Genomic DNA, 23322 nt, shown 5'->3' on the forward strand with positions numbered 1-23322 from the left:
TGCTGTGGGTCTGGAGTCACATGTAGGCCAGATCAGGTAAGGACAGCAGATTTCCTTCCCGGAAAGACATTAGTGAGCCAGATGGGTTTTTGGTCATCATCAGACTTTTTTTTGTTGGATTCAAATCTCACTATCTGCCATGGGATTTGAACCCACGTCCCCAGAGGATTACCCTGGGTCTCTGGAATACTAGTCCAGTGACAATACCACTATGCCACCACCTCCCCCCTCTGTATGCAGCAAGACCTGGACAACATTAAAGTTTGGGCTCATAAATGGCAAGTAACATTTGTGACACACAAATGCGAGGCAATGACCATTTCCAACAAGAGAGAATCTAATCATCTCCTCTTGACATTTAACAACATTACCATCTCTGAATCCCCCACCATCAACATACTGGGGCCGGGGGGTGGTGGGGGGTCATTACCATTGACCAGAAACTTAACTGGACCAGCCATACAAATATTGTGGCTAAAAGAGTAGCTCAAAGGCTAGGAATTCTGTGGCAAGCAACTCACCTCATTCCTTCTTAAAGCCTCTCCACCATCTGTAAGTCATAAGTGTGATGGAATGCTCTTCACTTGCTTGGTTAAGTACAGCTCCAACAACACTCCAGAAACTTGATGCAAACCAGGACAAAGCAGCTGGCTTGATTGGCATCCCATCCACCACCTTAAACATTCATTCCCTCCATCACCAGCACACAGTAGCAACAGTGTGTACCATCTACAAGATGCACTGCAGCAATTCATCAAGCTTCCTTATACAGCACCTTCTACAACATCTACCACAGAAGGACATGTGCAGAAAACACATGGGAATACTACCAACTGCAAGTTCCCCTCCAAGACACACACTATCCTGAATTGGAACTATATCGCCATTTGTTCACTGTCACTGGGTCAAAAACCTCCCTAATAGCACTATGGGTGTAATTACACCACATGGACTGCAGCAGTTCAAGAGGACAGCTCACCATCATCTTCTCAAGGGGAAATGGGGATGGGCAAAAGTTGCTGGCCTTGCCAGTGCACTCATCCCATGAAATAATTTTTAAAAATATAATTTTCTATGCTTTTAACAATCCTCTTAAAAAAATCTTTCTTCTAAGGTTGAAAAGCCAAAGATTTTTCAGTCTTTCTTCATAACTGGGAATCACATTCATGATTATCTTCCAGGCTTTTCTCTGCATTGCCTCTAGTATTTGAATACATCATTTGTTTCTTGGCAATCCAACACAGTATTCAAAGATGGCTTGAACCAGCAGAGTATAGTTTTAGTATTACTTCCTGTAGTTTATATTCTACAGCTTTGGCTATGTGGTTCAACATCTTATCAGCTTTGTTGATTGTTGCTCTGCATTTGTTGAACATGATTAGTGTAGAATCTTAGACTCCTCAGTCTCTATCACCTTCAGTACACTCCATGGAATATGTTTGTGGTCGATTTACCCTTCCTATGTGTAGTGTAGTACTATATGCGTATATATTCAATTTTCTCTGGCATTAAAGTGTTTGACACCCTTGAAAGTGGATAAATTGCCAGGCCCAAATGAAATGTATCCCAAGATGCGAAGGGAAGAAATAGCAGAAGCTGTGATCATCATTTTTCAATTGTCTGTAGCTACAGGCAAGTGTTGGAGGACTGTTTCACCTTGCACCATAGTTTAAAATGGAGGGAAGTGGTACCTGAGTAATTACAGGCCAGTCAGCCTAACCTCAGTGGTGGGCAAAGTATTGAAAAAAATGAGACACTGTATAAATCATTTAGAAAGGTATAGATTAATCAAAGACAGTCAGCATGGAATTTTTAGAAGAAAGTTATAACTAACTTGATTGAATTCTTTGAGGAGGCAACAAGGAGTGTCAATGAAGGTAGCATGTTTGATGTAGCCTACATGGATTTTAGCAAGGCTTTAACAAGGTCAGATGTGTGACCTTAGCCCAACCATCTCCAGCTGATTCCTCCTCCATCATAAGGTCAGAAATGGGGAAATTTGCAGAGGATTGCACAGTGTTCAGTCCCATTTGTGACTCCTCACATACTTAAGCAGTCTGTGCTCAAATGCAGCAAGATCTGGACAACATTCAGGTTTGGACTTATAAGCAACAAGTAACATTCTCGCCACACAAGTGCCAGGCAATGACTATCTCCAACAAGATAGAATCTAACCATCACCCCTTGACATTCAATAGCATTACCACCGCAATATACCCCAACATCAACATCATGGGGGCTGCCATTGATCTGCAACTTAACTGGACAAACCATATAAATATTGGGTCTACAAGAGTAGGTCAGAGGAGGGAAATTCTGTGATGAATAACTCACCTCTTGACTCCTCGTAGTCTGTCTACCATCTACAAGGCCCAAGTCAGGAATGTGATGGAATATAGTACTCGTGGTATGCTTGCAGCTCCAACACCATCCAGGATGAAGCAGCCCACTTACATGGCACCTCATCCGCAAGTTAAATATTCATTCCCTCCACCATCAGTGCACAGTGATGGCAGTGTACACCAATTACAGGATGCACAGCAACAACTAACCAAACCTCCTTCAACAGTACCTTCCAAGCCCACAATCTCTATCAATTCTAAAGACAAGGGCAGAGACAGATGGGAAGTCCCACTCTGAGCCACACACTACCCTGACTACACGACAAGTATATGAAACATGGTAGCAGCAGCGATTACACCAATCTAATGAAGTGTTGGTGCCATCAACAGAACACCCATGGCATGAAACTGGAACAAAACCTAATTGAACAGCAATCTGCAAACATACATAAGAAGGGGATCAACAGGAAAGCAGTAGTGATGGCAACACCATGTAAGCAGTCGCTATCCCTATCCCATCCATTTGAAAGTGTCGCGGTCCCGCACAGAGGCCAACATTGGAAGTCATGGCGAGAGAACCTCTTAAGGTATCGAGCAGCCTCAGATCTCCTTACCAAAAAGCAGAAGAACCAAGTTAGTTCATTCCTCTAAGCCAACGAGGTCCACCTGAGACAGTGGGTACAAGAAACCTCTGCAGACTTCAAATCTGTCCTAAAAGCAGCTTAGTACAATTCAAGCAGAGATTCCACTAACCAGGGGAATCCGTCGAATTGTTCCTTACTTACTGACCCGTCCAAGCTAGCTAATTGCTGCAAGCATGGGGTATTAAAAGACAACTTGATCAACTGCTTCACTCCATTAATCAGACAGAACTAAAGAAGTGAGATCAGCCCCCCATCCAACACACCAAGGCATTGGTGACCTCCGCTAAATGCTTAGCCCTGCACACTCAAAAGCCTGCCAAAACAGCCAAAAGGACGTGATCCCTACAACAGTCATCTTGAAGTGCTTATGCTGCAGGGCAAAGAAGCAGCACAGACAGCAAGATTTCCCAGCAGAGGGCGCATAGTGTTTCTGATGTGGGAGGACAGGACACTTCAAGCAGTTCTGTAAATTTAAAACCTCCTCTAAGGGAAGAAAGCAACAAAACAAATACAGCACACAAGGCACTCAGAAAATTGATCATCAACAAACAAATGCTATCAGACTTCCTGGGCGAAGTAAAGAATCATGAATAAGCCTACTAGTCCATCACATTGGAAGTAATAGGTTCTAAAACAACTTTAAGCTTGATACTGGAGTTGGTGTTTCCTGATAATTTAGCATGGCTCAAAACAATTCCTGTCCAGCCATCAAACATCGAACTTCAAGGTATGAATCTGCAAGTGTAAGGTTCGATCACAGCCACCTTCGGCTGTCTCCTTGGATCTCCTGGCTTCTCACAAACCTATTTTGCTTTAAGTCTGGGTCCTGCAGTTTTCTCCCTTTAAGGTTGGAGCCTTTCTCTGTGTCTCACTCTTGACTTCACTTTTCCAGAGTCCTGTTCTTCCTTTAACCAGAAGGTCTTCTTGGGATCTTTCTCCTGTTCCACTGCCTAGTTTTGGCTTCTTCTTTAATTGGGACTTACTATCAGTCACTCTCCTATGCTGCTTCTCCTGGCAGCTCCGTTCAACTGAACTGAAACTACTTTTCAGTTTTTCTCCATCTCTGTTGGTCCCTCTCTCTGGACCCCAGTTGCTAGGCAACAGTACAGTTTTTTCTACCTCTGGTTTGTTTTAACTTCCCTTCAAGAGTCATTAAACCTCATTAGAATGCAGGCATCTTTTAAAGTGAAACCAAAACTTAAGTTCCCCTTTCTTAACACACCAATACGGAAACACAAATCAAACAAACTTAAAGCTAAAACTCATTCCTAACACCCACAAATACACATATAACATACTTAAACAATCTCTAGTTCCAAACACTTTTCAGCTTGAGACCAACCATAAACCATTAATCACCCTCTTGAATTCCACAGAGATCGTCAAAATGCCCCTATGCATTCAAAGGTTCAGGCTTTGGTTGATGCGTTACCAATACACATCTGTGTATGTGCCAGGAAAGGTGCAGACCACAGCTGATGCCCTATCCAGAGTGATGGTGGACAAAGCTATTGCCGAGGACTTCATACTTGTATCCAAAATGGAAACATTCTCCTGAACCATAATCAATTCCTTGCCAGTCTCCACCAGAAAGCTGCAAGATTTATGGAGAGCACAGAAGGAAGACGTGGAACATTGCCCAAGTCCAAGAACTCTGCCAGGACAGTTGGTCTAAATATAGTCCTGTTGAGCAGCTCTGCCATAAATATCATGAACATTGCAGGCAACTAATGATAGTGGATGATCTCCAGGTCTTCAACCACCGCTTGGTCATTCCCAAGTTGATACAGAAAGAGATCCTCCATAGGCTCCATGGAGTCTATCTGGGGGTTGCAAAGTTCAGAAGATGAGTACCACAATCTTTGTAGCGGCTGGGTGTTACACATACTATCCAAGATTTTGTTTTCTCTTGCCACACCTGCAAAATTAATAGCCAGTTATGCACACAGCCCCGGTACCATCCTGGTTGGCAGAAGCAAGATTTTCAAGGCAAAGCATACTTCATTGCCATTGACTTCTACTTAAGGTGATTGGAAGAGACCAGACACCACACTACTCCAGCTGAGTCTGTGATCAGGGCACTGCAGACCATGTTCTACACACACGGGTTTCCATACAAAATTGTCTCAGATAATGAGCCACAATTCGTCAATGACCACTTCAGGAAATTTACCAAGGATAATGGGATCACCCATGTCACCAGTTCTCCCCTCCACCCTCAAACCAATGAAGAGACTGAAAGAGCCGTGAGAACCATCAAGACCTTAATGACAAAGAATTCTGACTGGAATTCAGCTCTGCTGTACTACAGAGCTACACCTTTAGCTAATGGTTTCTCAGCAGCAGAATTGCTCATGGGCCAACAGCTAATGACACATGTCCTTCTGCTGCCAAGGAACCTCCAACCTAATGTTTTGCCAGCTGACCACAAAAGGATGAGGAACATGGAGACTGGCCTCTGTGAGAAGCAGCAGCATTGGTACAACTCCAGACATAGGGTCAAGATCTAACCCACTTAACACCGAACCAGAGGGTTTGGATTCGGGATCGTAAATCAGAAAGTGTGGTCCTTCAAAGAATGGAGCATCCATGATCGTACCTGCTCCAAAAACTGTCTGGTACTTTCAGATATAACAGGAGAGCCCTGATTTCATTGGAATCCACAAGAACACAGGTCTTCGATTACTACATAATGTGGGATGGAAGTCTCAAGGTACTTCAAGCAGCTTGTGGAATGCTAACCCACCTAATGACCCAGTTCAAGACCACCTACCCAGCTCAGCAGCCAAAACAACGTGGTCAGGGAGAGTTGTGAAGCTACCACAAAAACTTAACCTCTGACCAGTGGACTTTGAGGGGAAGAGGTGGTAGAGCAATCGCAATGTAAATAGTTTAAAGGAAATGCAACGTAAATAATTTTTAAAATAGTTTAACATCGTTATTAAAGAAGTTGACAGTATGTTTGGGGGTAGGTCCCATGTAATGGGTTAATAGAATAGATATGGTAATGAGTGATGTACATGATGATGCAACAGTGACATCAACAGTCATGTGCTAGAAACTCTGTACAGCACATGGGATAGTCAGCACTCAGGATAAAGGTGCCTACTTAGTAGCTCATCATGTACATACTGTAAATAAATCAGTTTGAAGTAATTACCTGAGTCAAACTACAGTCTTTCTAGATAAAATCGGCCATGAAACCAGTATATGAAACATTATCCCCGGTGTCCTGGCCAATATTTATCCCTCAATCAATATTACAAAAACAGATGAGCTGGTCATTATCACATCGCTATTTGTGGGAGTTTCCTATGCGGCAATTGGCTGCTGCATTTCCTACAGCAGTAACTACACTTCGAAGGTACTTCATTGACTGTAAGGCACTTTGAGGTGTCTGGTTGCCATGAAAAGCACTATATAACTGCAAGTCTTGCTTTTTTTGTTGATATAGTTGCTTTGGTTATCTACTGGCTGTTACTGTTCAGTCATTTTCATTTCTTCATGCCAATAGTCTTACATTCTCACTAAGTGGATGATGTTGATAATTTGATGCTCTGCTGAGTTAGCATAAATTAGAATTGGAATTCATACAGAATTCCCATGACAACTATGTCAGTGCAGGAAGCGGAAAGTATCAAGCACCAGGCACACTTTCTCTAGGTTAAATGTATTAATCAAATTTATTTGTGATTGGGATTTACAAAAGTGATGATATTGGCAATATAAAGCACAAATGGTAATTCTGATGAACAGGGAGTAGGGTCCAATCCTAAAATGTTCCTTGAAGTGATCTGCCTGCTGGTTCCTTCTAATACAATTTGTGCTCTCTTGGCACTAAACAAGTTACATGTACCAATGTAGATTGTTAAATTCAAAATAAAGCATGCTATTTGCAGCCTTCAAACATTGCAGACATTGCTGCTGACCAGTGAACCAAGAAAAGCAATAACTGAAAGTCAAAGAGATTAAGTGAGCAAACTGGATATGGAACTAGCTCCCTCCAGCTAAATATAGCTTGAAGCAGCTAATTGTATATCGATGAATAATGCATATTGACACTTGCACTTACCTCCCCCTGGACTATGACCCCACTACCGAACATCAAGCCATTGTGTCCAGGATTGTCACTGACCTCATATCCTCAGGAGATCTTCCCTCTACTGTCTCCAACCTCATAGTTCCCCAACCCTAAACAACCTGCTTCTACCTCCTTCCCCAGATTCATAAACAAGACTGCCACAGTTGACCCATTGTTTCAGCCTGTTCCTGCCCCACTGAACCTCTTTCTTCCTTTCTTGACTTTATTTTTTCTCCCGTTGTACAGCCTCTTTCTACCTACATCTGTGACTTTTCTGATATTCATGTTGCCTCAATAATTTCCCACCCCGAACCTCTTCCTCTTCACTACAGACGTCCATCTCTCCATACATCATCCCCTACCAGGATGGTCACAGAGCTCCCTCTGAATTTCATTGACTTTGTTTCCAATTTTGACCCTTCCCTCACCTTCACCTGGTCCATCTCTGATTTTTCCCTTCTGTTCTTTGAATTCTCTGGCTATCTACTAATGTTCACTACAAACCCATGGACTCCCACAGCTACCTTGACTACAATTCCTCACATCCTGCTTTCTATAAGGACTCCATTCCATTCTCCCAGTTTCTCCTTCTCTGTCGCATCTGTTCTGATGACACAATCTTCCACATCAGTGCTTCTGATATGTGTCTTCCTTCTTCCTCAACTGAGGATTCTGACCGAGCGTGGTGGACAGGGCTCTCCAACATGTCCAATCCATCTCATGCATCTCTGTTCTTACTCCTTCTCCTCCCTCCCAGAACTGTGATAGGGTTTCTTGTCCTCAACTTCCAGTCTCCGTATTCAAAGGATCATCCTCTGCCATTTCCACCAGCTCCAGCATGATGCATCCACCAAACACATCTTCCCCTGCCCTCCCCTATCAGCAGTCTGAATGGACTGTTCACTCTGTGACATCATAGTTCGCTCCTCGGTCACCCTTAAAACCTCTTCCTTTTCCAATGGCACCTTTCTGTTCAAGCGTAGGAGATGCAATACCTGCCCTTTCACCTTCTCCCTTCTCATTGTCCAAGGCTCCAAACACTCCTTTCAAGTGAAGCAGCAACTTACTTGTACTTCCTTTAGTTTAGTACAGTGTATTCATTGTTCATAATGTGGTCTCCTCTACACTTGGGAGATTAAACACAGACTGGGTGACTGCTTTGCAGAACACTTCCGTTTAGTCTGCAAGCACGACCCAAGTTTCCGGTTGCTTGTCATTTTAATTCTCCACCAGCACCTCTCATGCTGACCTTCCTGTCCATGGTCTGCTACAGCGTTCCTGTGAAGCTCAACACAAGCTCAAGGAACAGTACCTTATCTTCCAACTCGGAACTCCATTGCCTTCTGGACTCAACATTGAGTTCAACAATTTTAGATCATAACCTCTGCCTCCATCTTGTTTTGTGTTTTTTTCTTTTTTTATTTTGCTTGGTCATCTTCACCTTGTTTCTTTATCCCTTCATGTTCCATTCAGATGTTTTTTTATTTAGCAATTAGTATTTAGTTGAGCACTTGAAACGCCATAGCATACAGGGCTATGGGCCAAGTGCTGGAAAATGGGATTAGAATGGGTGGGCACTTGATGGCCACACGGATACGATAGGCTGAAGTGCCTGTTTCTGTGCTGTATAACTCTATGACTCTATTAATGCTTCATTTAGACACAACCTTTGTTTCTTTACTATATCCTTTGCCACTGCTGTTGTATCATGAGATCTTTTGTTATTTAATCTCCCCTGGCCTCCACCCTATCATAGACCTTCTCCTTTGTTCTTCCCCACACCCACCCCCACCCCCACCCCCACCTCCCCAACCTTTTCTACTGGCTTAAAAACTCTTACATTTCCATCTTTATTCAGTTCTGACGAAAGGTCAGCGATCTGACACGTTAATTCTGTTCCTGTCCACAGATGCTACCTGACCTGCTGAGTTTTCCAGCTTTTTTTGTTCTTATTGCATATTGATGAAGGAACCACTGCAATGTTTTGTAATTAAGTCAATACTGTACAGTAGTGCATTATTCAGGAGATTCCCTCCCCACTAGGACAACAATGTAATTAATAACTAAACAGGGTTTCTTATTGTCACAAAAACAGAAAATGCTGCAAAAACTCAGCAGGTCTGACAGCATATGTGGTGAGAGAAACAGAATTGACGTTTTGAGTCCATACAACCCTTCTTCAGAGCTACAGAGAAGTAGAAATGTGATGAAATTTATACTGTTTAAGGGGCTGGAGCAGGTGAAGCCGGAAAAAAGGCCAGCAATAGATGGGGGCAAAGGAGAAATTGACAAAGATGTCATGAACAAAAAGATTGTTAATGGCAGTGGTAAGGGCCCCATGGAATTCATTTCTTCCTATCTTGACTCTGTTCTCTGTCTCCCCTTGTCCAGTCTCTTTCTACCAATATCTGTGATTCCTCTGATGCCGTACGTCATATCAACAATTTCCAGTTCCCTGGCCCTAACCGCCTCCTCTTCACCATGGATGTCCAATCCTTCTACATCTCCATCCCCCACCAGGATGGTCTGAGGGATCTCCGCTTCTTCTTGAACAAAGGCCCGAACAATCACCATGCACCACCGCTCTCCTCCATCTGGCTGATCTAGTTCTCTCACGGAACAATTTCTCCTTTAACTTGTCTAATTTCCTCCAAATAAAAGGTGTGGCTATGGGTACCCCATGGGCCCCAGTTATGCCTGTCTGTTTATGGGGTATTTGGAACATTCCTTGTTCCAGTCCTACTCAGGCCCTCTCCCAAAACTCTTTCTTTGGTATATCAATGACTGTTTCGGTGCCGCTTCAAACTCTTGTCTGGACCTGGAAAAATTTATCAATTTTGCTTCTGATTTCCACCCCTCTATCACCTTCACATGGTCCATTTCTGACACTTCCCTCCCCTTACTTGACCTCTCTGTCTCCATCTCTGGTGATAGGCTGTCAACCAATATTCATTACAAGCCCACTGACTCCCACAGCTACTTCGACTACAGCTCCTCACACCCTGCTTCCTGTAAGGACTCCATCCCATTCTCTCAGTTCCTTCACCTCCGTCGCATCTGTTCCAGTGATGCCACTTTCCAAAACGGCACTACTGACATGTATTCCTTCTTCCTTAACTGAGATTTCCCAGCTACTGTGGTTGACAGAGCCCTCAACCATGTCTGACCCTTCTCCCGAACCTCTGCCCTCACACCTTCCTCTCCCTCCCAGAACCATGATAGGGTCACGCTTGTCCTCTCTTTTCACCCCACCAGCATCCACATTCAAAGGATCACCCTCGACCATTTGCAGCAACTCCAGCATGATGCCACCACCAAACACATCTTCCCTACAACCGCCCATCAGCAATCCGTAGGGACCGTTCCCTCTGGAACACCATGTCCACTCCTCCATCACCCCCAACACCTCATCCCCTTCCCACGGCACCTTCCCATATAATCGCAGAAGGTACACCACCTGCCCCTTCAGTCTGTCCGCAAGCATGACCCAGACCTTCCTGTTGCTTGCCATTTCAACACACCATCCTGCTCTCATGCCAACATGTCTGCCCTTGGCCTGCTGCAATGTTCCAGGGAAGCCCAACGCAAACTGGAGGAACAGCACCTCATCTTCTGACTGGGCACTTTACAGCCTTCCAGACTTAACATTGAGTTCAACAACTTCAGATCATGAACTCCTTCCTCAGTCTACATCCTTTTTTATCCATTTTTTCAAAATTCATTCTTATTTTTATCCATTTATCTTTATTTTCATTCATTTATTCATTGTTGTATCCCCTTTTATCTCTCTCTTCTTATCACATTTTCAATCCCCCTTTTTCCCCCACCTCTGCCCCCTCCCCCCACCCCACACAACAAAGGCCATCTGTTATTTGTTCATGTTGTTCTTTTCAGAGTGCTTACCCTTGTCCCACTATTATCACATTCTGCTTCCTTACCTTAATGCCACTATCAGCACCTTTTTCAGCCCCTAGCACTGCCATTAATACTTCCTTTGTCCATTACATCTTTGTCAATCTCTCCATTGCCCCCAATCTCTCCATTGCCCCCACCTATCGCTAGCCTTCTATCCAGCTTCACTTGCTTCACCACCCCCCCCCCTTTAAACTGTATAAATTTCATGACATTTCTACCTTTTTGTGGCTCTGAAGAAGGGTCAAGGGTCATAATGATGTAAAACATCAACTCTGTTTCTCTCTCCACAGATGCTGTCAGACCTGCTGAGTTTTCCCAGCATTTTCTGTTTTTGTTTCAGACTTCCAGCATCCACAGAATTCTGCTTTATCTTTTTTATTGTCACCACTGCCTTTGACTCGTTTCTATTTGATTGTGTCTATGGTAGTACAGCCCTGAGTGAACAAAATTACGATTGAAGAAAAGCTGTCTCACTTGTAATACATTTAGGCGGTATAAGATTTTAAGAGTATCTTATGCATGACATCAGCAATTACTTTTTTTGCAACCATAATTTGATCTTGTATTCATTGGTTTGAGAAAAGTAAATTGACTGGCTTATAAGTAACTAACTATATAATTATTCTGTTATCTCTGTACATAATTTGTTGCCAAGCGACAGCGACTCAAAAATAGAAGCTGTAGCTCGAGTTTCAAATTCCTAAAGCAAAGCACTATTTTAAAAAGGGACACATGGATGCTGTGGTTATTTGAATTTAGTTCTCAAATAATGCAAATATTTTGTTGACTGTTTTAGTTTTCACAGTAAAGCAACATTATAGGTTACTAGGGGAGGATTTTTTAAAAAGAATCAACAATGATAATTGTTAGCAATTCCAGGGAGGAAGGGAGCAAAATGATGTGACTTCACAGAGAGTTCTGGAAGCCATCAGGTGCAATCACTTTTTTCTTTATCTTTAAAAAAAAGTCAGTGTCCTAATAACATTTTCAAGCAAGCTTCTTGACACTGATTAAAAACATGCAAAAGCGATAACATAATTATATTACAAATGTGTAATTATGTCACTTACAAATGATCTAAATGTGATACACTAATAACAAAAACTATACTGTGAATACCTTGGTTCTTTTCAGTGTCAGCTTCAGTTAAATGGTAGCCCTCGTATTTGAGTCGCAGGTTCTAGGTTTAAATAACACTTAAGCATTCAGTACGGTAGTGAGTCAGAGTTGCACAGTTGGGGGTGCCATCTTTCCAAGAAGACATTAAACCAAGGCTCCATCTGTTCTCTTAGGTGGATATAAATAATCCTATGGCACTCTCATAATCACAGAACAATACAGCACAGACTATATTTTTTTTTTAAATAACTCTTCTTGTTATTAAAGTTGTTGACCCTTGTATTGGACAGAGGGCTCTTTCCAGGCTGCTGTAAGTGTAAACCATGAATCTCTTACAAGTTTGTGTCTCTATGAATGTTGGGCGTTATTTTTCCTTCTGACTGATTAATCTGTGCTAACCATGTGACATCAGTATCAGCCTTGATTTAGTGGTAGCATTCCTGCCTTGTCAGAAGATCAAAAGTTCAAAACTCACTTAAGGACTTCAGCACATATTTCACTACTGAGGTGCCTATCAGAAGAGCTGTTTTTCAGATAAGACAATGAACAGAGGCGCTGCTGCCTTCTCAGGTCCCATTCACTATATTCATACAAGAGCAGGGGAGTGATTCTGGCATTCTGGTCAATATTTATCCCTTGACAAACCTCACTAAAACATCAGATTATCTGATATTACAGGGTCCTATTGTCTCGGAGCCTCCTTTCTCCTATAAGCGGTTGCCCTAGAAACCTCCCCAACCATCAGACTCTTTCAGCTTTGTTTCTATTCTTGAACATCACCTTTTTATGCTCAGCCGGCTGGGGAAGATCTCTCCCCAATCCGATTATAATTACCTTTTAAAAGTGAGGTTCTTAAAGGGGCCAAAACTTTACTCAGGCACACATCAGCCTGTGGCTGACATACTGACCTTTAATCATCTTGCTATACATCCTCCCTTTCCCCTTCCACTGCGGCCATAGAGCTATCAGCTCTAGCATTCTCATGCCTGATGTCCCACCTCAAGACAATAGGGCTACAGTGACAAAAACCACTGGGTAACAAGGGTATTTCTTTCTTTGTTATACTGCATCCATTTGATCACTTGGTCACTTAGAGAAACAGACAACCAAGTCAGCAGTACTCTACTGTTTCTACAGCCCTTGTTTTTTATTTTTTCACAGGATGTGGGCATTGGTGGCTAGGCCAGCATTTATTGCCCATCCTTCATTGCCCTTGAGATGATGGTGATGAGCCACCTTCTTGAATCATTGCAGTCCATGTGGTGTAGGTACACCCACAGTGCTTTTGGGAAGGGAGTTACAGAATTTTGTCTCAGCAATGGTGAAGGAATGGTGATAGATAGTTCCAAGTCAGGATAGTGTGTGGCTTGAAAGGCACTCCTTCACTACCACAGGGTACTGTTGCTTGCTAGGAAACAATTCCCTATTCAGGTAGAGCACGAGATGTTCTTCTCTATCAACTATTTGGGTAAGTACAGTTCCCAAGCTCACTTGAGGCAATGGTTTGAAAAACAAGTTCTTTGCTGAAGTCTGGAATCATGAGCACAGGATTATTATACAGCACTTGGCTCAGATTCCTAAAAACAGCCTATGCCTGAAGGCTCAACCACATCTGGATTGGTGTCTCAGTTCCATAAGGGGATTTGGCCAAGTAACGAAGTCTGGAATAATTCATTGGTAGTAACTGAAAACATCTAAAGATTGGCCCAGATTTGATTCTTACACCCCAGGTAAGGCCAGACTTTTATAGCTTCCATTTTCTGTAACTGAGCTTCACCACCTGGTGCCCTACAGTGTACCCTAAGTATTTGGTCTCTGACAACCCGATGTTGCACTTCTCTGGGTTTGCCATGAGCCCTAATATGCTTCGGTTAAATATGGCCTCTACCTAAATGAGAACCCCAGTCTCCACTGTAAACAATTATGTCATCCAAGTGCATTGCCTTGTACTGGATATGAAGCCTCAACACTGTCCACGAATCTCTGGAAGGTGTTTGGGACCACCACACAATTCAAACTGCATGATTTTGTACTGATTGAGTTCCTCAGGAGACACAAAAGCAGTTTTCTCTTTTGTGGACTTCATTAAAGGAATCTGCCACTACCATTTGGTCTATACTAAGGTGCTGAGTTGAATAAGCAACTCATCCACCTGAGACATCAGGTGAATTTGGATTCCTCATTTAGTTTCTGAAAAACAGAACCATCAGTTCCCATTGGATTTAGGAGCTAAGACAAATGGGGTGCTCCATTCACATCCATGCCTTTTAATCTCCTGTTCGCCTCCCTCCATTTGGCTTCTGAGATTTTGTAAAGTCTTATCTTTATTGTCAACAGATCATACCAGATTGTCCTCAACCTCCCAGGTTGGGATGTGACTACATCACGATTCTGATCTACTATGTTCTGAGCCTGCCTACACAGAACCCCATTCAGTTCATTAGAGGTGAGCTGTTCTTTGTACCATGGGGTCAGGGTCCCTTAGCGGTTCCACCACCACTGCACGGGCCTCTTCCAGAGCTTGCTTGGTCTCCATCAGTTCTCTAAACATTTCCTCTGTTGGGATTGGTCTCTTTCTCCCTCCATGGAGACACAAATCCCACAGCTGACATTGCATGTGACATGGTCCCACTGTCTCAGAACCTCCTTTCATCGACCAACAGTAGTCCTAGAAAACTATCCAAGTCCCAGCCACTTTCAGCTTGCTTACTTCTCTTGAATTTCACCCTATTATGCTTAGCTGTCTGAGGAAACTCTCCCCATTCCAGGAGGAGTGTGCTGCAAGTCAAGATCACTGTGAAGGAGACCGGGAGATATGAAGCAAGTTGGAGATCACTGTAAAGCAGACTGGCAGGAGCGTGCAGCAGGTCAGGGTCACTGTGAAGCAGACCAGAAGGTGCATGCAGTCGGTCAGGATTACCGTGAAGCAGACTGGGAGGAGTGTGAAGCAGGTCAGGATTACTGAAGCGAGGGGGGGGTGGGGAATCAAACTGTGACATCACAGGAAGGCTATGAGTTGATTGGATGGTGGGTGGTGAAGCTTTGTTTCCCTTCCTCAAAACTTAGGAAGTTAGTCTAAGGACTAGGGAAATTAAAAAAAAACTATTTTTGTTTTAAGGGTTTAAAAAAAGCATTTCAGTTCACCTCCTTATATTTAAGTGATGACAGAAAAGAGAGTAGCTAGTAAATCTTTATTGCAGTACATTTTATTATCTAATTGATGGAGGAATGGCAGGGCAGCTTTGACCCCTGAAGTGCAAATCCTGTTGCATGTGGGAACTTCAGGACATTTCCTGTGTCCTGGATAACCATTTGTGCAGGATTTGTCATCAGTGGCAGCCACTTGAGCTCTGGGCTTTGGAGCTGGAGCAGCAACTGGCCTGACTGTGGTAAGTCCATCAGGTTAAAAGCTGTGTGGATAGCATTATAGTAGGTGTGGTCACCCTGCACATTAAGAGTATGCAGTAAGAGAGGGAATGAGTGAACACCAGAAAGTCAAGAAGGAATAAGCAAGTAGTGCCGGAGTTCCTGAGTCCAGGTTCATCTAACTCTCCAACCAGTATTCAATTCTGAATGCTAATGAAAGTGATGCTTCACCTGGTGGGTGCAGCCAGAGCAAAGACCATGGCCCCAATGCTGGTTCAACTGTACAGGGGCACAAACAGGAGCAACAGTGAAAGGAGATTTGATAGGGGAACAGTCAGGCATTTCAGCGGCCACAAATGTGAATCCAAGATGACATGATGCCTCCCTTGTGTCGGGGTCTAGGATGTCACTGAACAACTGCAAGGCACCCTGAGGGGGCAGAGTGAACAGCCAGTGGTCGTGGTCCACATCGGTACCAATGACATAGGTAGAAAGAGAGATGAGGTCTGCAGTCAGAATTTAGGGATCTAGATAGGAAATTAGCAAGTGCATCCCCAAAAGTAGCAATCTCAGGATCACACTCAGTTTCATGCACAACTGAATAGCAAAATAGGAGAATACAACTGAAAAATGCCTGGTTGGAACAAAGGCTTTAGATTCTTGGGATATTGGGATCAGTTCTGGGGGAAATAGGACCTGCACAGGCTGGACAGGTTGCACCTAAATAGAGCTGGGACCAATTTCCTTGCGAGATGATTTCCTACTGCTATTGGAGAGGGTTTGAACTAACTTGGCAGGGGTTTCGGAATCAGGAAGTAATACTAGAGGGGGTATCAATGTGTAGAGAATATTAGGGGAGACAGATAGTACTAGAGCAATAAATAACAAGGTATTAGGCAGGTTCAGTGTAAGAGGGAAAAGTAATGAAGTCTGAATTAGGGTTACTAGCTGTTGCACGCTGCTACTTTGCAGTAGCAACACGAGTGGTATTCGCCACTAACAGGATGCTGCCATCAAGCCAAAAAGATGTTCTGCCTATCACACAAATGAATAATGTGGTATATGAATTTCAGTGCCAGTGTACATCCCAAAGACTGGAGGATCGTATCCAGCATGTCCCAGCCGCTCTTCGCAATGGGCAGGATACATTTGGTACCCAACCAGCCCGTGCTTGCAAAACTCAAAACACAGTGTCCATTATTAGATGCAATTCTATGATTGGACAACATTTACAAAATAATCTTCAATGTGCTAAGAATTATGCTGACAACCAATTTAAGATGGTCAGTCGGGCTTGCAATGTGGCACATTTGCGTGTACTGGAAGCTACATTTATTAATATACAGGGCCCCGCTCTTTGCAGACAGAAACATGTACACGCACTGCGCCTGTTTCAGCTAAGCATAATAAGTGATAATCATTTGCTGACTCATTCCTCAGGGCAACGCCTTGACCAATCAGTGTCAAGTTGCCTGGTTTAAATTTCAAACAATGCTTGGCAATTAACTGTCAGTCGCCATCAGTGGTGCATTCTCCATTGCAATGTCAGTTGCCAATCAATCAGCACTCTCTTCACATACAGTATAAATTGTTGTTTCCCCCCTTATATTGGTATTCTTGTGAATGTCCTGATGAGTGCAAGACAAAAAGCCTGGACAGGCTTCTTTTTTCAGCAACACTCAATTTCTGTACTACCAAACGACTATAAGTATACAAATGCTGCATTGCAATTCCAAGAATGGCACTTGAAACATATAAATATCAAACAAGTTACTCATGTCTCTGTGTTTCATTAGAATTTACCCACATGGGAGCAGCAGAACTGTTGAAGAATTGGCAATTAATGCAACACATACTCTGGTTATTCAGCCTGGGATATGGTGGGCAAAAGGACAGGTTAAGCAGTTGTAAGCACAACTACTACTACATAGAAAATTGTTGACTGTGACTATTATGATTGTGCTTAAATCAAACACATTTTACTTTGAAGTACTGTGATACGTTATGGACTGTTGTATGTATTACATTTTATTTTTGAGGGAATCATGAGCCTAAATGAATTGTTTCTTTGAAAAGCCATGAGTATCTGTCCGTTGCAGAACATTTTTGTTGATTGAACTTTTGATGCATGTTATTTCACGTAAACAAAAAAAAATTGGGGTATTTGCTTTAATACAAGACATGAAAATAAACGTAGTTACAAGTTGACCTAACACAACTCCAAAGTCTCTTGCTTCATCATGCTTAAAGTGACATGTTAAAATAAGCCTTTTCTACGTGTGTATCAGTGACCTGTGAAACATGACCAACTCCACAAGCTAGAGCACGTAATTTCAGTGCGTGGAATCCACTCACGTACGGCTGACAGGTAATTCATAAGAGACAAAAATCAGAAGGGAATTATTATTGTCCCATCAGGGAGAAATATTCCAATGATCTCCATAATATACTCTGATACACCGTATGTTAAAGCTCAAATAAGTAAAGAATGAAAATATGCCAGCTTTCGACTAGAGATTTTAAAAGTTGGCAGTTATTTTCAATATTCTGTTGTTTTGGTTCTGGTTTTGCTTGAAGAAACATGACTAATGATTTGTCAACATTATGTGATGCATTTAAAATGTTTACCCAGTGACCATTTACTTAAAATGTTGTATTTTTAAAAAAAACTTAAAGCTTTGTAATTATTACATTATATAGAGAAAGGACTCTACATATTTTGTAACAGTGCAGATGTAGAAGTTTGGCAAAGGATTATGAATAATTAGTGGAATACTTAATTACTTAAAAAAATGAAATTGCATCCAGTTGACTAAAATGGTTTTGTATCACAACCAATTTATCAGAATAATTAGGCATTCAGACAAAGCTTAATTTTTCAGTTTCACTAAAGCTTGATTTAATATTTTCCCAGCAGCCAAAATGTGTTCTGATGTTTTCTCCACAAGAAATTTTTATTTCTTAGTTAGTCCAAAGTCCTGTTAATTTGATAAGAATGAAAGTCAAATATTGCAATTAAATAAAAGGAAACTTCTGCAGATGCTGGAGATATGAAATAAAAACAGAAAGTGCTGAAAAAACTCAGCCGGTCTGGCACCATCTGTGGAGAGAGAAACAGAGTTAATGTTCCAAATCCATTATGGTCTTTCTTCGGTTCTAGGATTTCTTCACTCAGAGGGTAGCAAATTTTCGAAATTCTGTACTCCAGAGGGGTGTGGGGACTCAGTCATTGAGTATATTATGATGATGTCTAACTTACCATAATGTGGAATGGGGACTGGAAACTCCTGGCATGCCTTGGCAGTTTCATGCATGTGCAGGTGGCACATGCACAATCTGGCAGTTAAAGGGCTCCACCTTCATGTTTTTTAATTCTTTCATGGGATTTGGGCATCCCTGGCTAGGCCAGCATTTAATGCATTCCCTAACTATCCTTGAGAACATGGTCGTTCGCCATCTTCTTGAACCGCTGCAGTCCATCTGGTGTAGGTACACCCACAGTGCTGTTAGCAAGGGAGTTCCAGAATTTTGACCCAGCGACAGTGAAGGAATGGTGATATAGTTCCTAGTTAGGCTGGTGTGTGGCTTGGAGGGGAACTTGCAAGTGGCGGTGTTCCTGTGCATCTGCTGCCCTTGTGTGCTAGGTGGTAGAGATCAAGAATTTGTAAGGTGCTGTCAAAGGTGTCTTGGTGAGTTGCTGCAGTGCATCTTATGGATGGTACACACTGCTGCCATTGTGCGTCAGCAGTGGAGGAAATGAATGCTTATTGTTGTGGATGGGGAGAGGCCAATCAAGTGGACTGCTTTGTCCTCGATGGTGTCAAGCTTCTCGAGTATTGTTGGAGCTGCATTCATTGGGCAAGTGGAGAGCATTCCATCCCTTTTCTGACTTGTGCCTTGTAGATGGTGGACAGGCTTTGAGAAGTCAGGTGGTGAATTACTCACCGCAAGATTCCCAGCCTCTGAACTGTTCTTATAGCCATAGTATTAATATGGCTGGTCAAGTTCAGTTTCTGGTCAAAGGTTATCCCCAGGATGTTTATAGGTTATCCCCAGTGATGATAATACCATTGAATGTCAAGGGAAGATGGTTGGATTCTCCCTTGTTGAAGATTGTTATTGTCTGGCACTTAAGTGGCAAATTGCATCTGTGCTACACATCATCCCAACCTGAATGTTGTCCAGGTTTTGCTGCATGCATATGGACACAGACTGCTCAAATATCTGAGGAGCCATAAATGATGCTAAACACTTGCAATCATCAGTGGACATCCCCACTTCTGACCTTATGATGGAGGGAAGGTCATTGATGAAGTAACTGAAGATGGTTGGGTCAAGGACACTACCTTGAGGAACTCCAGCAGTGATATCCTGGAACTGAGATGGTTCACCTCCAACAACCACAACCATCTTCCTTTGTGCTAGGTAAGACACCAACTAGTGAGAGTTTTCCCTGTGATTCCCATTGACTTAAGTTGGGCTCCTTGATGTTACACTTAGTCAAATACTGCCTTGATGTCAAAGGCAGTCACTTTCACATCACCTTGAGCTTGGCTCTTTTATCCATGTTTGAGCCAAGGCCATAATGAAGTCAGGAGCTGACAGCGATGTACCCGAATAAACCAGGTCATGTGACTGGGAGCGGACGCCATAGTCGAGAGAATCTCAGGCAGGGGGAGGGGACAGGGAGAGGTCCCAAAACGGGAGTCCTAGACAGTAGACAAAGAGAAGGGACAGGGAGAAGTTCCTGTTAAGGAAAAAGAGGGAGGAGCAGAGAAAGAGGCTTCACTCAGAAAAAGGGCTGCAGTTGGTAGACATTAGGTAGTGAGAACTCAAGAGAAACCCCTTAGCTAAGAAGTACACTAACAACTAATTTAAGATTATCAGCTGGGCTCACAGTGTGGCTCACTTATGCGTACTAGAAGCTACTTATATTTACACACAGGGTCATGTCCTTTGCAGATAGAAGTTGCATCTTCATGCATTGTGCCTTTTTCAACTAAACAAAAGCTTGAGGGACAGCCATTCCCTGGTGCATTCCCAAAGCAATGCCCTGACCAGAGTCACCGTGTCTAGTTTGAATTTAAACAGAAGCTTGGCAGTTAACTGTTCCCTGATGCATTCTCCATGGCAATGCCTCTACCTTTCAGAGTCCACTTGTCACTCATGCAGTATAAATTGTTGTTCCCTTTACAATTGGTATTCTTGCGAATCTGTCCTGATGAGTGCATGACGAAAAGCTTTGACAGCATCTCTCTTTTTTCAGCCCCCTCATATCTGTGGCACCTTACATCAGGGTCATGATGTAATAGTCATGAGAGCTCCCTGGGAACCTAGCACAAACATACAGGATTTGCCTTCTGTGACCACAAATTAGTTGGGCATTCAGAGAGTGAAATACTTTTAGATTAATGAATCTCACATGCTCCTGCCAGGGAGCTCTCAAACCCACATGTATGCAGTTGACGGTGACCTGCACTTGTGGAAAACCAGATATTGCTGTGAGTCCCACATTTGGCATCCATGCAGAACCGAACATAATGGTGAGCTCTAGTGAATAGGGCATCTGGCCCCTATGCAATTGTGTGTCGCCGATTGGGAGATGCCACAAAGGTCTCCAGTAGAGCCCTGGAAAGACCCACTGGCAAAAAAGTTCATGGTAGCACTGACCTTCAATGCCACCAGTATGGTATGCCTTCCATGTCCTTGCAGCTTCAGTTCTAAGGAGAAGCTACCACATCCCTGAACAAGTGAAGGCACCTGTGGCATTGCCTTTCGCTCATTTCCACATATGAGCAGTGCCTCCATTATACCTGTGGTCAGGCCACTGGTCTTCATTGCTTTTGCCCCTCTCTGAGAGGATCTTGGACATCTTGGGACCTTGCTCCCTCTTGCTACTCATGTCGCTGCTCCTCCTGGACCTGTGTTAATCAACAATGGGCCCTTCTACTCCTCATTCATATTGGAGCAATAACCAAAGCAGGATTGCCTGCAGCCTGAATTCTCTATGCCTCTTTGTATCTGTGAACAAGTATATTAGATTACTTTATTAAGCTTTGGATTACCAGGTTTCCCTCCATCTCCAAGCCAGTAGGCCAGTGCTAAGTTCTTGGCCTGTCCTCCATCAAGATATGGCATCCCCAGCCCACCCCTTACAGGTGAAGGACATCCTGGAGGACCACAGGTGGGTGTCCCTCCCCTTTATAAATGACTGGGCGTGTAGATATTGAACCTTGACCACGGTGATTACAGCCATGTGAGAGAATCCTCCGTTCGGAAATTATCAGCTTGCCTTCAGGATCCTAGACACTCTTTAGAGAGAACATGGCCTTGGCATAATGGAGTGAGTTTATTGTGGGATTAGTGAGGCTTGAAGTGTGCATCTAGCTGCTGCCCAGCAGCTGTGCCTCTTGAATCAATTTACCTCCATCCCTTCTTTCATGTCTGTCAGGAACAGATGGCCAATCATACCTACTCATCTCCAGCTCCAAATCTTAATGGATTCTTACACGAATGCCCCATTAGTCATGGAGCATTGCTCCTTCAATGGACATTTGAACCTCGAGAACAGTACTCAGCTAAGCCTGGTTCTCCACTGCTTGAGCAAATAATTAATAGAGTGCCCCTTCACTCGGCCCAAAAGAGGAGTCCTTAACTCCTCTCACCTGCTTTGAGATGGCACCCATAGAATTTTTTTCCTAATTCCACAGTTATGACAGAGTTCAAAAAGCAAAGTGGAAGATGGTTCTTCTTCAATTTGTAAGTGCTTCCAGCACATTCCAACCTCCCCGTCACCCACCAAGCTCCTCCCATCCTCCTCCACAGTCACCACCTCCTAATTCCACTCCCTCCTGTGGCCTCCCCCAGTTACACTGGCCCCATTATCATTTATGTTGACATTCCTGTTCTCCCCCCATTCCCTTTAATGTTGATGTCCCCATGCCCCTTGTTAATCTGACCTCTCCCGTTCTTGAGACCAGCTGAACCATTACTTTTAAGAATGACCCACCATGAGACCAACCACAATCATTCTCCGGACAGTCTCTTAAGCATGCCGCTGACAGTCCGGCCTCATTCCCCAAGCAATCTTTTAAGCATGCTGCCGACTGTCTGGCCTCATTCCCTGACAGTCTCTTAAACATGCCCCCCCAGACAATCTTTCACCATTCCCCTCTGCTCCTTCCTTCTCACTCCTAATCCTGCCTCCATCTCACCCTTCCCCTTTGGCCCTCTTCCCCTACCCTACTACTCCATCTCATTCTTAACCCCTGGTCCTTCCCCCCCACCCCAGTCCTACCTCCATTTCACCCTTTGGGCCCTTTGACCTGCCTCCATCCTAGTCCTCCATCTCATCCTTGCCCTCTGGTCCTTCCGCCCCCCCGCCCCCCCCCCAGTCCCAATTCCATCCCACCCCCTCCCCACTGGTCATGTTTCTTGTGCCCAGCCTTGGCACAGCACCTCATCTTCTGACTAGGCACTTTACAGCCTTCCGGACTGAATTTTGAATTCAACAACCTTAGATCTTGAACTCCCTCCTCCATCCCCACCCCCTTTCCGTTTCTTCCCCCTTCCTTTTGTTTTTTTCCAATAATTTATATAGATTTTTCTTTTCCCACCTATTTCCATTATTTCTAAATCTTTTATGCCCTGCTAGTCTTTCCACCCCACTCCCACTAGAGCTGTACCTTGAGTGCCCTGCCATCCATTCTTAATTAGCACATTCGTTTAGATAATATCACCACCTTCAACACCTCTTTGTTCTTTTGTCTGTGACATCTTTTAATTATCTGCTCCTATCACCGCTTGCTATTCCCTACAACCACACCACCCCACCGACTTCTCTACCCCCCACCCC

General features: G+C 43.5%; 1 protein-coding gene across 4 annotated transcripts in view; it reads right to left on the reverse strand.

Moving 5' to 3' along the window:
- Positions 1 to 23322, reverse strand: part of abhd18 (abhydrolase domain containing 18) — a 135390-nt gene that overhangs the window by 105187 nt on the left and 6881 nt on the right. Inside the window, exon 1 of one of the 4 annotated variants that reach the window (XM_041197504.1) lies at positions 12102 to 12421. The exons of the other annotated variants lie outside the window; for them this stretch is intronic. The gene's annotated coding sequence lies outside the window, so the exon portion shown is untranslated. Of the gene's footprint in view, positions 1 to 12101; positions 12422 to 23322 lie in introns of those variants that run through there. 4 annotated transcript variants of the gene reach the window in all.

This window comes from Carcharodon carcharias, chromosome 1 (genome assembly GCF_017639515.1).
Source record: "Carcharodon carcharias isolate sCarCar2 chromosome 1, sCarCar2.pri, whole genome shotgun sequence".
In the NCBI taxonomy this organism is placed as follows: Eukaryota; Metazoa; Chordata; class Chondrichthyes; order Lamniformes; family Lamnidae; genus Carcharodon; species Carcharodon carcharias.